Source organism: Triticum urartu, chromosome 2, assembly GCF_003073215.2.
Source record: "Triticum urartu cultivar G1812 chromosome 2, Tu2.1, whole genome shotgun sequence".
Taxonomy (NCBI): domain Eukaryota; kingdom Viridiplantae; phylum Streptophyta; class Magnoliopsida; order Poales; family Poaceae; genus Triticum; species Triticum urartu.
This window is the reverse complement of record NC_053023.1, coordinates 364293400-364311459: the sequence shown is the minus strand read 5'-3', so window position 1 is coordinate 364311459 and position 18060 is coordinate 364293400.

The following is an 18060-nucleotide window of genomic DNA, read 5'->3' as shown; positions in this document are numbered from 1 at the left end:
CAACGTCAGGTCTGAGGACTTTGTCAAGTTTGCCTCCTTCCAACTCAAAGACCAAGCTGCAGAATGGTTTCAGCAATACAAAGATTCCGGAGGAGGCCGCGTGATTACCTGGGATGAATTCCGTCAAGACTTCAAAGCTCATCACATTCCTCAGAGTGTCGTTGAATGCAAGCGTGAGGAATTCCGCAACCTGAAGCAAGGCAGCTTGTCTGTTTACAAGTATAACATTCTGTTCCAGAGGCTCGCTCGTTTCGTCAAGCAAGACGTCCCTAACGAAAAGAGCATGATTTATCAGTTCAGGGGTGGCCTCAGAGAAGATCTCCAACTAGCTCTCGTCCTTTCTGAGCCCAAGAAGTACTATGAGTTTTACAACATGGCAATGAAGCAAGAGGCTGCCCAACTGAAGTGTGATGCTTCCAAGAAGCGAGTCAGAGATGCGACTCCTTCTTCCTCAACTCAAATGGCTTCTAAGCAGCAAAAGTATTGGCTGCCTCCTCCTCTGTTTCGTCAGCCTTATCAGCAGAAGAGCAAAGGTGGCAGTGGATCTTCCCAACCACCCAACCCTAGTTTTCAGAACAAGACTTCGTCTCAAGCTCCAAGATCAAGTGCTCCGTATCATCGTCCGCTCTCGTAGGTCACGTGCAACAATGTCAGCAGAAGGGTCACTATGCCAACAAATGCTTCAATCAGAGGCATCTTCCTCCTCCTCCTATGAGATCTTCCAGTACCGCAGTGGTCAAGCATAACCCCAAGTCTGCTAAGGTCAACTTGATGAATGCAGCTCAGGCAGAGGACTCGTCAGATGTCATCATGGGTAACCTTCCTGTTAACGATATTCCTGCAAAAGTTCTTTTTGACACTGGTGCATCGCATTGTTTCATCTCGAGACCATTTGTATCTAAGCATGAGTTGCCTTTACAAGATTTTCCTAGGCAGTTATCAGTTGTTTCTCCGGGTAAATTCATGAATGCAAGCGCTATGATCCCGGATGTTACTATCACGTTGGGCGACTATAAGTTTCTATCCTCTCCAGTGGTCCTTGGTAACTCGGATATCGATCTTATTCTTGGAATGGATTGGCTTTCTAAGCACAAGGCTCACCTTGATTGTGCTGCTAGGCAGATTCAATTGACTCATTCGTCTGAGGTTGTAATTGTCTTTGCTGCAAGGGATGATACCATCCAACTGTTTTCTCTCAATGAGAAGGGCGAGCTGGATGCCATCTCTCAAATTCCAGTCATTTGCGAATATCAAGACGTCTTTCCAGAAGAGCTTCCAGGAATGCCTCCGCACCGGCCAGTTGAATTCGTCATCGATCTTGAGCCTGGCACGGAACCTGTTTGCAAACGTCCTTACAAGCTTGGACCTGAAGAGTTGAAGGATCTGAAGAAACAACTCGATATTCAAGAGCGAATGGGTCTCATCCGACCTAGTTCTTCTCCGTGGGGCTGTGGAGTTCTTTTTGTGAAGAATAAGGATGGAATGGACCGACTTTGTGCCGACTACCGTCCATTGAACAAGAAGACCATAAAGAACAAGTACCCACTTCCCAACATCAATGAGTTGTTTGAACAACTCAAAGGTGCTCAAGTATTCTCCAAGCTTGATCTCCGTATGGGCTATCATCAGATTCGCATTCATGAAGAAGATATCCCCAAGACAGCATTCGGAACAAGCTATGGTTCATATGAATACATTGTCATGTCTTTCGGCCTCGTCAACGCTCCTCCAACATTCTCTCGCATGATGAATTTCATCTTCAACGCCTACACAAATGACTTCGTCTTGGTCTACCTCGATGACATTTTGGTCTTTTCCAAGAAAAAAGGAGGATCATGCCAAGCACTTGCGTTTGGTTTTGGATAAGCTCAGAGAACATCAGTTCTATGCGAAGTTTTCAAAGTGCGAGTTTTGGCTCGATGAGGTTCTCTACCTTGGGCATATCATCTCTGCCAAGGGCATAGCGGTGAATCCTGAGAAGGTGTCTGCAATTGTGAATTGGGAACCACCTCAGAATGTGAAGCAACTCTGCAGCTTCCTTGGGCTCGCAAGCTACTGTCGAAGGTTCGTCGAGAACTTCTCAAAGATTGTGAAGCCTCTTTCCAACCTTCTCCAGAAGCATGTGAAGTACGTCTGGTATCCTGAATGTGACATCGCTTTCAACACCCTGAAAGAGAAGTTAGTCACTGCTCCAGTTCTGACTCCTCCTGATGAATCCAAACTGTTTGAGGTCTTCTGTGAGGCTTCCCTTCAAGGTCTTGGTGCAGTGTTGATGCAAGAGAAGAAAGTTGTGGCTTATACCTCTCGCCAGTTGAAGCCCAACGAAAAGAACTACCCCACTCATGACCTCGAGTTGGCGGCAGTTGTGCATGCTCTTTTAACTTGGAGACATCTCTTATTGGGAAGAAAAGTGGACATCTTCACTGATCATAAGAGTCTCAAGTACATCTTCACTCAGCCTAATCTTAACCTCAGGCAGACTCGTTGGGTCGAAATGATCCAAGAGTATAATCCGAGTATCGAATATACTCCAGGAAAGGCCAATGTAATTGCTGATGCATTGAGCAGGAAGGCTTACTGCAACAGTTTGATTATCAAGCCTTACCAACCCGAGCTTTGTGAAGCTTTCCGCAAACTCATTCTGCAAGTTGTTCCTCAAGGATTTCTGGCCAACCTCCAAGTCTCTCCTACTTTGGAAGATCAGATTCGCGAGGATCAAATTCGTGATGCTATGGTGAAGAAGGTGAAGATTGGGATTGCCAAGAGTCAACCCAAGTACAAGTGCTATCGTCTTGATGACAAGGATACTCTATTCTTCGAGGATCGCATTGTTGTGCCTAAAGGTGATCTTCGTAAAATCATTATGAACGAAGCTCACAATTCACTCCTCTCTATCCACCCTAGAAGTACAAAGATGTACCATGACCTCAAGCAGTCGTATTGGTGGACTCAAATGAAGCGTGAGATTGCTCAGTTCGCGAATGAATGTGATGTCTGCAGAAGAGTGAAAGCAGAACACCAATGACCAGCTGGTCTCCTCCAACCTCTTGCCATTCCAGAATGGAAGTTTGACCATATTGATATGGACTTCGTGACTAGATTTCCAAAGTCCAAGCGTGGCAATGATGCTATCTTTGTTGTCACCGACAAACTCACTAAAGTGGCTCATTTTCTTCCTATCAAAGAATCCATCACAGCAGCTCAGTTGGTAGAGCTATATACCTCCCGTATTGTCTCTCTGCATGGCATTCCGCAGTTGATATCTTCAGATCGTGGAAGCATCTTTACCTCTAAGTTCTGGTATTCTTTTCAGAAGGCCATGGGCACCAACATCCGTTTCAGCACAGCTTTTCATCCTCAAACTAGTGGCCAAGTCGAGCGTGTCAATCAAATTCTTGAAGATATGCTCAGGGCTTGCATCATCTCCTTCGGTATGAAGTGGGAAGATTTTCTTCCATATGCCGAGTTCTCCTACAACAACAGCTTCCAAGCAAGTTCGGGCAAGGCCCCATTTGAAATTCTCTATGGCAGGAAGTGCCGTACTCCTCTTAACTGGTCAAAGACTGGTGAACGTCAACTTCTTGGCAATGACTTGATCACAGAGGCAGAAGAGATGTGCAAAGTCATTTGTGATAATCTCAAAGCCGCACAATCTCGCCAGAAGAGTTACTATGATAGCAAACATCGTGACTTGGCTTTCGAGATCGGAGACCATGTCTACCTCCGCATCTCTCCAATGAAAGGTACTCATTGCTTCGGTATCAAAGGGAAGCTTGCCCCTAGATACATGGGTCCTTTCAAGATCGTCAGCAAGAGAGGCGATCTCGCCTATCAACTTGAGCTCCCCTCCAACTTTGCAAACGTGCACGATGTGTTTCACGTGTCTCAACTCCGCAAGTGTTGCAAGACTCCTGACCGCACCGTCAACTTCGAAGACATTGATCTCCAAGAAGACTTGTCTTATCATGAGCACCCAGTTGCTATTCTTGAAGAAACTGAGCGCAAGACTCACAGCAAGTCAATCAAATTCCTCAAAGTCAAGTGGTCACATCATTCCGACCGTGAAGCCACCTGGGAACGCAAGGATCACCTCCGTTCTGAGTACCCAGAGTTTTTCTAGTCCTAGATCTCGGGACGAGATCCTTTCATAGTGGTGGAGTGTTGTAACACCCCGGATGTAATTTACCTTATTTGTACTCCAACTCTTGCCATTTCCGGCACTAAGTTATATTATTTCCTCGTTGTCGGGTTTTTGCATTCGTGTGTTTTTGTCTTTGTCATGCATCTCATATCATGTCATCATGTGCTTTGCATTTGCATACGTGCTCGTCTCATGCATCCGAGCATTTTCCCCGTTGTCCGTTTTGCATTCCGGCGCTCCGATGCCTCCGGTGGTCCTTTTTACCTCTTTTCATGTGCGGGCGTTAAACATTTCCGTATTGGATCGAGACTTGTCATGCGGCCTTGGTTTACTACCGGTAGACCACCTGTCAAGTTTCGTACCATTTAGACTTCGTTTGATACTCCAACGGTTAACCGAGGGACCGAAAAGGCCTCGTGTGTGTTGCAGCCCAACACCCCTCCAAAGTGGCCCAAAACCCACCTAAACCTCCTCCATCATCTAGATCGTTCGATCACGATCGCGTGGCCGAAAACCGCACCTCATTTGGAGCTTCCTAGCTCCCTCTACCTCTATAAATAGGCCTCCTCTCGAAAATCCCGGGTCTTCTTCCCCTAACCCTAGCCTTTTTCCCCGCAGCGCGCCGGACATTGTCCGAACCGCGCCGGACACCGCAGCGCCGTCGCCCGCAACCAGTGGCACGCCGGCTCTCCCCCGCCGCGCGGCCCACCGAGCCCGCACCAGGCCCCCGCAGCCTGTCTGCTCCCTCCGCCGTCGCGGGTTGGCGCTGCCTCCCCGCCTCTTCGCCAGGTCGCCGCCCATCGCCCGGCGCCGCCGCGCGCTCCGGCGACCACCGCCCGCTCCGGCGACCACCACCGCGCCCTGCGCCACTCCACCGCGCCGGCGCCGCGCCCCCTCGCCGGCGCCACGTCGCCCGCACCGCGCCGGCCTCTTCTTCTGGTGGCTCCGGCGAGCCCAACTCCGGCCGTCCCTCGCATCAAGTCCGCCCACCGCGACCATTAACTCCGGCGAGCACCTCGGGCTCTGCATTCTACAGTGCCCCGGATCCAGATCTGGATCGGATCCGGTTGACCTCTTTTGCCCTAACCCTAATGTTTTTTGCATATTTCATCATGCCATAACTTCCTCACCGTAGCTCCGATTCGTGCGTGTAGCATATAAAAATGTTCGTCTCGACGAGTACTTCATTTCATCTCATTGCATCATTTTCATTTGAGCTCATCTTAATGCCCGAAATGCTGTTGGAAGAGGGCTATGTGATGATAGTTTCAGATCTGTTTCAGCAAATGCATTTTTGTCATTCTTGCCATGATTAATGTGTGCATGCTATGATCCTGAGCTCTACATGTGTTTTGAAGAATGCAATGCCATCTTTACAGGGGTGTATGCCATGTATTTTTGTGATCTTTGTGGTGACTAGCACAAGCATGCAAAGTAGCTTACTCAATGATGCTGATTTCAGGGACTTAGAATTTCACTAAGTCCTTGCCCTGTCATTATTTTTTATGTCATATGTTCATGTTGTTTCCTAGTGATCCGTGCCTATTTTGAGCATTATCAGTAAGGATGTTTTGTAGATATTGTTGTGCTCTACCCATCCATGTCTTTGTTTGCAATTATGGAGAACCCTAGCTTGAGTCAATCTAGCTCTACTTTTGCTATAAAATGTTTCTGGCAGATTGTTAACATGTTTTGCAATTTTGCCAAGCTTGTTGTTGTTGACCCGTGCATTCTATGTTGTTGTTCTTGCCATGTCTAGCTTCTATGCTATGTCTATTTGCTGGGTGTATGGTTAGTTTGTCATGCAATGCCTCGTAGTGAGTGCATCGAGCTCGTAGACATGCCTACTCGTTATCTCTTTTACCATGCTCCAGTTTTTCACTAAGTCTGAATCTGTTTATGTTTTTGCTATGTTCACATGCTTGCAATTGTATTTTCTGATCCCTTTTGGCTCATGATCACTAAGGGAATTTTGTTATATGCTTTGAGTAGCTTCATGCCATGCCTTGCATTGCCATGAGATGTTCCTGTAGCATGTAGTTTTCATGCTCTAAACATTGCTTCCTGATGATAAATTCCTGACATGCTGTTAATTTCACTAAGTCTGAAACCTGTTATCTTTTGCACTTTTGCCATGCTTGTTTGAACCTGTTAATGAGTGAATTAGCCGTAGCTCAGTGTTCATCTATTGTCAAGCATCATGAGAGGATCCCTGCCATGTATTTGTTTTTGCCATGTTTGAGTGCAGTAGCTTAGATATCTTGATGAATTTAGGAGGATACTTACTGTTAATCGCAGACCGGTGCCATCACTACTAGGAAAAACCCTATACACAGAACATTAGCAGTAGCGCGGGATAAAAACGCACGCTGGTGCTAATTAGCAGCAACGCGGTATTTAAAAGCACGCTGCAGATTCAGTTATAGCAGTAGCGCGCCCGAGTACAAAAGCGCTACTACTAAAATTCCCACGGCTTAGCCGATAGGCTACACATAGTAGTAGCGATCTACGTGGAACCGCGCTACCGCTACTTGTTTTGTAGCAGCGCATTTACGGACAAAGGCGCTACTGCTAATGAAAATAAAATTAAATGGAAAGCAAATAAAAAAGAGAGGGAATAGCAGTAGCGCTTGTTAGGAAACGCGCCATAGCTACCGTAGCAGCAGCGCACTTCCTGGAACGCGCTACTGCTACTTTTAACTTAATTAACCGCGCGGTTCATTCTTTCCCACGACCACTTCCCCCAAATCCCTACTCCTCCGCTGTCGCCGCCCTGCATCGACGTCGGCCGCCGCGCGCGACCCGTCGCTCTCCGCACACCTTCGACGCCACCCCCTCCCCCGACCGCGACCTCGACGCCGCCCCCGACCCCGACCTCGACACCCCCCCTACATCGCCGCCCTCCGTCGTGCGCCCGCCGCCCCAACCCCGTCCCCAACCTCGACGCCGCGTGCCCCTCTCCCTAACTCCGCCGGCGCCAGAGGTGAGCACGCCCTCCTCCACCTCCTCCCCTACCTCTGCCTAGCTAGGGTTCTTAGGGTTAAATTTCAGAGTTCATCTAATTAGTTAGGGTTCATCAAATTAGATGCTAATTATGACAGTAGTTGTTAAGTAGAATTTGTTTTAGAGTTCATCGAATTAGTTAGGATTAAATTTTAGAGTTCATCAAATTAGTTAGGGTTAAATTTTAGTAAGTTTTTAATAGAATTAGTAAGAAAATTAATATAACTAGTTGAACTAGTTTATTTTTAGTAAAAGCTAGTTTATTTTTATTCATAGTAAGTGCTTAATTGAACTAGTTGAGTTAATACAACTATTTTATTTTTGGTACGAAAATTAATAGAACTAGTTTATTTTTTTAGTTAAAGCAACTATTTTATTTCTAGTAAGTAAATTAATAAACTAGTTGAACTAGTTCAATTAATAGAACTAATGTATTTTTAGTAAGATAATTAATATAACTAGTTTAACTACTTTACTTTTAGAAAGAACTAGTTTTTTTCTATTTATAGTAAGTTTATATTTAGTAAGAACTAGTTGAATTAATAAAACTAGTTGAACATGTCATATTTGCTCAAATAGGATTGTTGTTTCCCAAGTGGCCGTTCATGTTCAGTTTACACCTCCGAGTGGCCTATGTTTTGCCGGAGTGTTGATTAATTTCCGTTCCGGCAAATTTCAGGCGCTCGATATGTCCTTTTTTAGCAAAGGTCATGCCGGATTTTTCCGTGAATTCTGGCATGACTTGTGCTAGAATATGTAGGAAATATCGAGTGGCCTGGATTTTCTTGAAAAATAATGATCTAATTTAGGTTTTTTAGTACATATATTTAATTGTACAAGTTTAATCTTTGAATTATGAACGTAGGAAATGTCGTACTTGGACGACGACAGTCTCCCGGGGGAGTGCAGCTGATGCCATGACGATCGAGGTATGTGTGACATGTTCGTTGAGCTGGACGAAGATCAGCGCTTCATCATTAAGCTCGAGGAAACCTTCGATGTTGAAACGGTACGCAACAATGACAAGTGTTTTTTTCATAATTAAGCATGCCTTCAACTATTTCAACGTCTAATTTTCATCTTTTACAATTCGACTAGCTTATCCCATGCCATGCAAGACGCTATGTCTTGGAGAGGATGGGTTTTGAAGACCATGAAAATTTTCAAACAAAGAAAATACACCTAAGGACCCATCATGATATCGATTTTGAAGTAAATCTGTACAATTCTCAGAGCATAACTCATTTTGGTTGCCAAAATTGGGAAGCACTTTGCAAAATGTATGGTTTTTATGAGGGTATGATTGTCACCATGGATCTTGGTGATCCTGACATCAAGCAAAACAATATGGACATTTGGGTCCTTGTTGATACGCTTCCGATTCTACCGCAATGTGAGTTTCTCAAACATAGTTATTAACTAATTTATATTATTTATTTCAAAATAGTTGACAGCTTATTTCCATTGACAGCTTATTTTGAATCTTCAAAGAATGTGCAGAAGATGGTAGACAAAACCCACTACACTGATGGCTCCGAATTAACTTATAAGGAGAAAAATCATCTGATCGCATTTTGTACTTTATTTGAGAATTACAATACCTATTATCGAACTCCTCCAAATTATGGTGAATACGTGCCACTAGTGCACGTGTTGAACCACGATAACTTCTATGGAGATACCCTAGTAAGATTTTTTACTATTATGACATCCGTTCATCTTTTGCATACTTCTAAAACTAGTACATCATTGCTAACTACAGAGTTATTACTATGTTTTTCAACAGAAAATCCCGATGGATTGTGTGCCTCTTCTGATGTATTACAATGGTCGCCTTGAAGTTCTGAACCTACAGCTAGGTCATCCTACGGATCTCACCTGTGCATATCGGATTTCTGAAACCGGTGAACACATGCTAATTAAAGAGTGGAAAAAATGTTTGGACATTCGTAAGGAGGTTCTTGGAAGCAACATTAAGCAAAAGGCAAGAATTGGAGACAGGATAATCTGCATTCTCCATAATGGAGAGCCAGGGGCTATCTTGTTTTTTGCTATTTTACCTTAGAGAATATAGTAGGTCCTAAGAGAATGTAGTAGGTCCTATGAGGTACAATAGGTTTATTATGTGGTACAATGTGTTAGAGTTGATGATGAGGAGTAGTTGTGATTATGACTAGTGACCAACTTGCTATGTGATGTCTCATCGATCAAAACGATGATCATGAGGAGGTGTTATATGAAAATGATGTATTATTATGATAAGTTGTTAATGATATGATGATGATATTTATTATATCATTGCGTGAAAAAACCGCGGATTAGTTTCAAGTGGATGTCCATCCACTTGAAACTAGTCCACAGTTCTTTCACCCAATGATGTAATAACTCATTATGATGTAAAAACAATCTCTAAATTGCTGTTGTATGAAAACTTGTATAGAGGTGTATGAATACAACATGAAATAAAAAAGAAATAAAATACAGAATAATAGTAGTAGCGCAGGCTGGGAGAAGCGCTACTAGTAATTACCAGTAGCGCTCCTCCGCGAAGTCGCTACTACTAAGTCGATTTAGCAGTAGCATTGGCGGATGCACGCTACTGCTATACGTTAGCTGTAGCGCCTTATCAGTAGTGCATCGCCCCGCGCTACTGATAGGCCTAAAACCCGCGCTGCTGCTAGGCTTTTCCCTAGTAGTGCATATTTGTTTTGCTTGACATTTCCAAACCGTGCATCCGATTCCGGTGATCTTTATATCGATTTCGACCGAAATCAACCCCCCTTTCCAGTGGCACTCTTGGATTTCCAAGTTGATGCCAGGTTCAATCATTCCTTTCCAAATCATGCATATGCATCACATATCGCATCCCACATATCATACCATGTTTGCATCATGTTTCTTGAGCTTTGCACGTGGTTGATTGTGTTCCTTTTTGTTTGTTGCTCTTGATTGGGTAGAGCCGGGAGTCGAGTACGTGAACAAGGAGCCTGTTGAGTACGCTTACGAGGATCAAGACAACTCTGAGAACTTTCCAGGCAAGATGACCATACCCTCGAAATCACTTCTATCTTTGCTTGCTAGATGCTCGCTCTTTTGCTATGCCTATGCTACGATACCTACCACTTGCTTATCATGCCTCCACATTGCCATGTCAAACCTCTAACCCACCTTGTCCTAGCAAACTGTTGTTTGGCTATGTTACCGCTTTGCTCAGCCCCCTCTTATAGCGTTGCTAGTTGCGGGTGAAGATTGAAGATCGTTCCTTATTGGAACATGTTTATTGCTGGGATATCACCATATTATCTTGTTTATCTTAATGCACCTATATACTTGGTAAAGGGTGGAAGGCCCGGCCTTATGCCTGGTGTTTTGTTCCACTCCTGCCGCCCTAGTTTTCGTCATATCGGTGTTATGTTCCCGGATTTTGCGTTCCTTACACGGTTGGGTTATAATGGGAACCCCTTGACAGTTCACCTTGAATAAAACTCTTCCAGCATGGCCCAACATTGGTTTTACCATTCACCACCTAGCCTTTTTCCCTTGGGTTTCGCGGACTCAAGGGTCATCTTTATTTTAACCCCCCCCCCCAGGCCAGTGCTTCTCTAAGTGTTGGTCCAACCGAGCGATGTCCGGGGCTACCAGGGGCAACTCTGGGCTAGCCTACCCGACGTCTGGCTCATCTGAGTGTGCCCTGAGAACGAGATATGTGCAGCTCCTATCGGGATTTGTCAGCACATTCGAGCGGCTTTGCTGGTTTAGTTTTACCATTGTCTAGGATGTCTTGTAACCGGGATGCCAAGTCTGATCGGATTGTCTTCAGAGAAGGAATATCCTTCGTTGACCATGAGAGCTTGTGATGGGCTAAGTTGGGAATCCCCTGCAGGGATTTGAACTTTCGAAAGCCGTGCCCGTGGTTATGGGCAGATGGGAATTTGTTAATGTCCGGTTGTAGATAACCTGAAACTTAACTTAATTAAAATGCACCAACCGCGTGTGTAACCGTGATGGTCTCTTCTCGGCGGAGTCCGGGAAGCGAACACGGTGTTGGAGTAATGTTTGACGTAGGTTGTTCTAGGATCACTTCTTGATCATAGTTGTTCGACCGTGCTTTTTTCCTTCTCTTCTCTTTCTCATTTGCGTATGTTAGCCACCATATATGCTAGTCGCTTGTTGCATCTCCACATCATACCTTTACCTTACCTATAAGCTTAAATAGTCTTGATCGCGATGGTGTGAGATTGTTGGGTCCCCGTGACTCACAAATTACTTCCAAAACCAGATGCAGGGACCGATGATACCGCTCCAGATGATATGACCGAGCTTAAATGGGAGTTCGATGAAGACTCTCGTTGTTTCTACGTGTCTTTCCCAGATGATCAGCAGTGGTGCCCAGTTGGGGCGATCGAGGACTATGTTGCATTTGGGGTTTATCTTCCTTTTGGTTCCGTAGTCGGACCCTGAGTGTAATTGGATGGATGTAATGTTATTTATGCATTTGTGTGACATGGCGAGTGTAAGCCAACTATGTTACTCCTTTTCCCTTATTGTATTACATGGGTTGTTGTGAAGATTACCTGACTTGCGACATTGCTTTCAATGCGGTTATGCCTCTAAGTCGTGCTTCGACACGTGGGAGATATAGCCGCATCGAGGGCGTGAAAGTATCAGTTTGTCGATGACACTCTGTACAGAAGGAGGCCCAACTGTGTGAAATTGAAGTTTGTCTGCCAGGAAGAAGGAAAGGAACTGCTGGCTGAGATTCACATAGGAATGTGCGGCTCCCACATTGGATCAAGGGCATTAGTTGGGAAAGCATTCCGGCAAGGATTCTATTGGACCACAGCCCTCCAAGATGCGGTCGAGCTAGTCACGAAATGTGAAGCCTGCTAGTTCCATTCCAAGAAAACACACCTGCCTGCCCAAGCCCTTCAAACAATCCCTCTATCATGTCCATTTTCGGTCGGGGGGCTTGATATCCTCGGCCCCTCCCCCAGAGCAATCGGGGGCTTTGAATTCTTGTTTGTTGCCATTGACAAGTTTACAAGGTGGCCGGAAGTGATTGTTGTGAGAAAGGTGACTACTCAATCAGCTATCAAGTTCTTGAAAAATTGGTGTGTCGTTTTGGAGTTCTGGCAAGGATCGTCACCGACAATGACACCCAGTTCATGAGTCGTGCCTTCATGCAATATGTTCATGCCCTCAGATAGAAGATCTCATTTTCCTCTGTGGCACACCCCCGGAGCAATGTAAAAGTTGATAGGGCGAACACTGAAGTGATGAGCAAACTCAAGACAAGAACTTTTGATCTGCTGCAGAAGCACGACAGGTGGTGGATTGAGGAGCTGCCGGTAGTTCTCTGGTCCCTCAGAACGACACCAAACGGACCTACCGGGCAGACTCCCTTCTCCCTGGTCTATGTGGCAGAAGCTGTTATCCCCACGGAACTCATTTATGGGTCCCTCGAGTGCTTGCCTACCATGAAGTAGCTCAAGATCAGCACTGGTGTGACGATGTTGTGCTACTCGAGAAGAACCGTCTTCGGGCTGCTACGCGTGTTGCATGCTATCAGCAAGCCCTGCATCGCTAGCATAGTCGCAGAGGTCATTCCTGGTGTTTTGAGGAAGGTGAGCTTGTCGTTAGGCGCGTTCAGTCGGCCAAGGGTTCAAACAAGTTGTCACCGAAGTGGGAAAGCCCTAACCGGGTAGTACGAGTCAATAGACCGGGCATAATCCGTCTGGAGACCAGAGATGGCACTCAGTTGCAAAGCTCATGGAATATTGAGCATCTCCGCAAGTTTTACCATAAGGCGCGGCTGTCGGGCCCTGCCCGGCAGCCACCCTTTTGTACAGGCCTTGCCTCAGCTGCATGTAACCCCTTGTACAAAGCCAGGGCGATGGCCATGTGCAAGAGAAAATAAAGAAGTGCTGAGGGGGGGGGGGCCTACCAAGATCTGCATGCATGCATGAGCATTCCAAGACCACTGCCTAAGAATTTCATGAGCATCTGCATATGCATAAAGATATGATTGCATCATGCATTCATTCTCATTTACATGAAGCTGTAGGTTCCAGCCGTGAACTTGTCTTCGACAAGGATATGAGGAGATTGCCTGGCACGACAATCCCCGGCAAGCCAGCCAGATAAGCTCTACCTCTTGTCCGTTAGTGCTCTGTAAGCTATAACTTGTGCATGAGAAAGCATCACCACTCTTTTGAGACTTAGGTGCTCCCATCCCTGATGCGAATGTTGCTTCAGTCAGGATGGTCGCAGTGGTCTTTGGTAAAAAGAAGTAGATGTGGGGCTAGCCCCTTTGTCTATTGACTGGTAGACGCAGCTCTCCAGCAGACAAAAAGGGTGCCGGCGGGATAGCCTGCCAGGGAAAAACTCGTTTATTTATATTAAAGAGGCATCTCACCTCTGCTTGGACATACACATGCACGAGTTCCTGGCAAGGTTCATATTTTTCATTAATACGCTAATACAAGTACGAGTATTACAAAACACAAACATGGACTCAAGAGATTACATTATTTGAATTAAAATTTGGCAAGTGCATGCATATTTAAGATTGAAAAAAGATAAGTGCTCCGTAAACTCCTCTCGCTGTCCCTCTTGCCCCAGGTACTGCGGTGGGACGAGAAAAGGACGGGCGATGTGCTGGCACAATGCCACCCCCATCCTTGTCAGGAACTGGCACGCGCAGCCTGACAAGATCGGGAGTGGCGAGGCTATGAAGGAGGAACACGTGTGGAGCACCTTGATGACCCCCTTGTCACCACCTCCAAGGCTAAACGTGGAGCTCCAGCACAGGAACCAGTAGAGGCGGACGCCGGGGCCCATCCAGGAGACCCCTTGGGGAGGTGGAAGCACCATATGGGGACAAGCCTTTTCTCGGCGACCGGAAGAAACGGTGATGACCGTGCCGGGAAAAGGGGGGAAGAGCCAGATAGATGGGCAGCAGGTTGCTAGTACGAGACGAACATGTCGATGCGGTCGTGCCCCTACTGGTTGGCCTACCTCCCGTCTTCTGCTTCTCCCCTGGCTTCGTCTTCATCAACACCGTTCCAGGGGAAGGCCGGGACTCCAATCCGGCACCTTCCTCGGAGAGATAGGGAGCAGCCAAGACGGCTAGGGAGCTTGAGGCGCACCGCTCCCCACCTTGGCGGGCAGGAAGGTGAGCCTCTCATCGACATCAGCCATAAGATTCCGGGAGGGGCAGTGTTGGGATTACCAATGATCTCCAATCCCGTCTCCCGGCCGAGCCTTGAAGGAACCAAGAAGGTCGCCACACCAAGGACCAGGCTCACTCCTCGAGTATCAACACCAGCGTGTGGCGACATTAACCACAACCAAGAGCCCGGGGGCTAGCCCCAGGCCCTTCCCTCCGACATAAACTGGTAGAAGAAGAAGATAATAAGAGGAGGAATGTGAAGATTGGTGACTCTGCCCTCCTCTGCCCTTCCCTTTTTATGGGCGAGGTGAGGCGGGGAGCTACTCCATCAACGGGCGGCCATCGTCCTCCTCCGCCAATTGAAGACGACTGGGCCATATCCTTGATGCTCTCCCGCGCCACGCGCCTCCGTTACCTACCCTGCACGATGCATGCGGCATACGTGGGCAAGGATAAGGGCATGGTGGGAAGAGTGAATTGGCCATTTCTACCCTGTGCAATAAATTCATTCACGGGCCATTACTGGAGCGACCACACCACTATTGGCTTTACGCGACGCGCGAGGAAATCGGAAACTAGCCTGGGATCAAGGCTAATGAAGAAGCGAAGAAGATCTCAAGAAACCAGCCTCTTCAGCCACTGTGTTTTGGCACCCACCGTGTTTGAATCCAGGGAGGTGAGAGGCGGAGGCGGTTATGTCACGTTTGAGTGAAATTACAAGCCTACCCCTATCGATACCTATAGAAATCGAGCCAATAATTTCCATCTCACAGATTTTGGTTTCAGGCGGTTACTGCGAGTTTCGTTGCTTCGTTCAAATTTTTGGAGAAAAAGATTGCATGTTTACCATGCCAACTCAATTCAAATCAACTTTGTATTCTTCTTTTTTCGGGCAGGATCCATTTCGTATTTGAATACAAATCTGTATACGTCATTTTATATATATACTTTCAAAAGCACAACAAAGAATTATGCTCCTTTATATATAAAATATGATTTACAAATGTAATGATCTCAAAATCATAAGGTTGAATTCAATTTTTTTTAAACCAAATTGTGTTCAACATTGAGTTCAAACTTTTCAAACCAAATTATGTTCAACTCAAATGTATGGAATGGTAATATCAATAGGTTAAATAACATACAAGCGCGCAAATTCAAATTGGTATGCATGTTTGATAGATCAATTTCGGTTCGAGTATGAATTACATGTATCATCATCTTGAATTCAAATATTTGAATCCATTTTATGTTGACATCTTCTATGCATGCAACTAAATATTTGAATCTCCTTTCACATCCATCTCTCTCTAGGTCTCTCTCACTCCTCCTTCATCTAGCTATCACTCTCTTTTCTCCATCTCACCTGCACGCTCACTACATGATTCTTCCTTTTCTGCAAACACGGTCTCTCGCCGTCTCCCTCGAGAAGTCTCACACTCTCTCTATCTTTACAGATTACATGGTTTTCATTATCTCTCATGTCTATCATTCTCTGTTATCACTATAGCTACCTAAGCTTTATTTTTCAGCGTGACACACAGTCTCACTTGTCTTTCACTTTGTCTTTCTCTCTAGGGTTCTTCCGCACCATGTATCTTTCTAGATATAACTCCTACCACTAAAATTACTCTCTCCCGCACACACACACCATTTGTTGGGGTCTCCTTTCCGTCTTCATCTTCATTCCAAAACTGACATTATTCATTTGTTTACCAATTAGACAAACTCTCTCTCCCCCTCTCTATCCCTCCTACTCACACACACAAGTCCCACTTTAGATCCCCCTACCGACTAACGTCACACACACACAACACTCGCTTTTTCACCCCAGACTCGTATCTTTCTCACAAATATTGACCGACCAGCCTCTAGATAGGTTTATCCATCTACCACACAATCTCGCTTCCACTCTCTCGTATATGTCTCTCTCACGCTCCTTGTATCTATGTAGAATTGTCGTCACTTCTTGAGATACGCCCTCTCGATCATGCACACACATGCTATCACCTCATTTTATGGTAATAGCTCTTGCACACACACTCTTCGTGTCTTTGTCATACATGCAATCTATCCTCCTCCTATCTCCCTCTCTCCCACACATACACATGCGCTTTTTGCAACAATATCACACTTCTCGAATCTTGAAACCAACCACATTCCTCCCTTATCTCATCAAAACAACCAAAGGAATATATTTTGAGTGAAACATAAGATTTTTTAGTGATATATGTATATGAAAACTAGACTATTTTCTATCAAATTGCTGAATATCTATTACTCTACTTTGGATGCATTGCAACGTGTTGGCACAATGCTTGTTATTATTGTATTATGTTTTGGACACTAGACAAACACTGGAGTACATATACCAAGAGAAGAGGCGCACACACACAGTTGGTCTCTCGCTGTCTCACACACATGAGAGTAACGTAAGGCATGGTAAACAAATAAACCCATAGGTGCATGATTGCTGCATGCGCAGGTACCAGGTACGTGGTGGATAGCACCTTTGTAGGAATAGTCTGCTCGCGTGATAATTTGATCCATAGGAGTTGATGGCCAGGGACCATAGGTGAACGACCTAGAGGCGGTGGCTCGCCAGTCGCGACTGATTATGTTGCCATGTTTAAAATATCATTTTTAGCGGGATAAGAGTTATGATTTTGAATGTTGCATTATACTATTTTTTAGAACGATTGGTATTGAGCGAAAATGGAATTCATCACTACTACCTCCGTCCTGGTTTACTAGTCCCCATCATATTTTGGGTCAAAGCTTGTCCATGAATTTTACTTGTAAAATGTGAATGCAAAGTGAGATTTTCTTATACCAAACAAAAGAGGACCGAGGGGGTAATTTCTCTCACACGGATGCGACCTCTCACTGGTGCAGGCATTAAACCGGTGCACCGTCCAAGAGGGCCCCACTCACTGCACACCAGGCTGAACATGACTCCTCGCCGCATTCAACCGGCTTTCAGAATGCCCCGCCTACCTCCATTGAATCTGCGCGTGTGCCAGCAACATGTCCTTCCATGAACCGGCTGATATTTTAGAACAGAATGCCGGTTGGCTCCTCTTGTCCGCCCGCTATTTAAACAAGGCCAGACGCCTGGCAGGAACAACACCACACCGCCGCTCCCCATATCCTGCTTGCACCATTTTCTCCACACTCTCCATAGCATCCGGCGAGCAGGAAGACAAGTTCTCCGACATAAAAGTCGGCTGGGTGCCCCGACAAGCCAGGCAACTCACTGCTCGACCTCCCTCCCCGCCCTAGGCCGTCAATACCATGGGTGAGGCTGCAGGCGGGCAAGCGGAGGTGCAAGCCACCACTCCAAGATGGCCCCTAGTGCATCAACTTGATGCTCCAAGTCTACTTCCAGAGGAGTGGCCAGTTGCTACACGCCGGCACATGGGGGACCACGATGTCATGTGCACCGTGGCTGGCCGTGCCATCGTATGCAAACATTTGCAGAACCGCGACATGCCGACGGAGGTGGCAAACACATCTACGGCCGCCGCCGACACTGATGAATAGTAGACCACGGGAGCCACCGTAATGAGGACATGGCTACCACAGTTACACCCACAACCCTCCTACTATACCTATTGGACTAATTACTAGACCTCATGCACACTAGTTAAATTATCAGCTACTTTTGTTTCTTTGTAATGTTTCTAACGTTCATAAGAATATGGTGTTGCCTAACTTAGATACATTTGTGTTGCTTACAATTGAG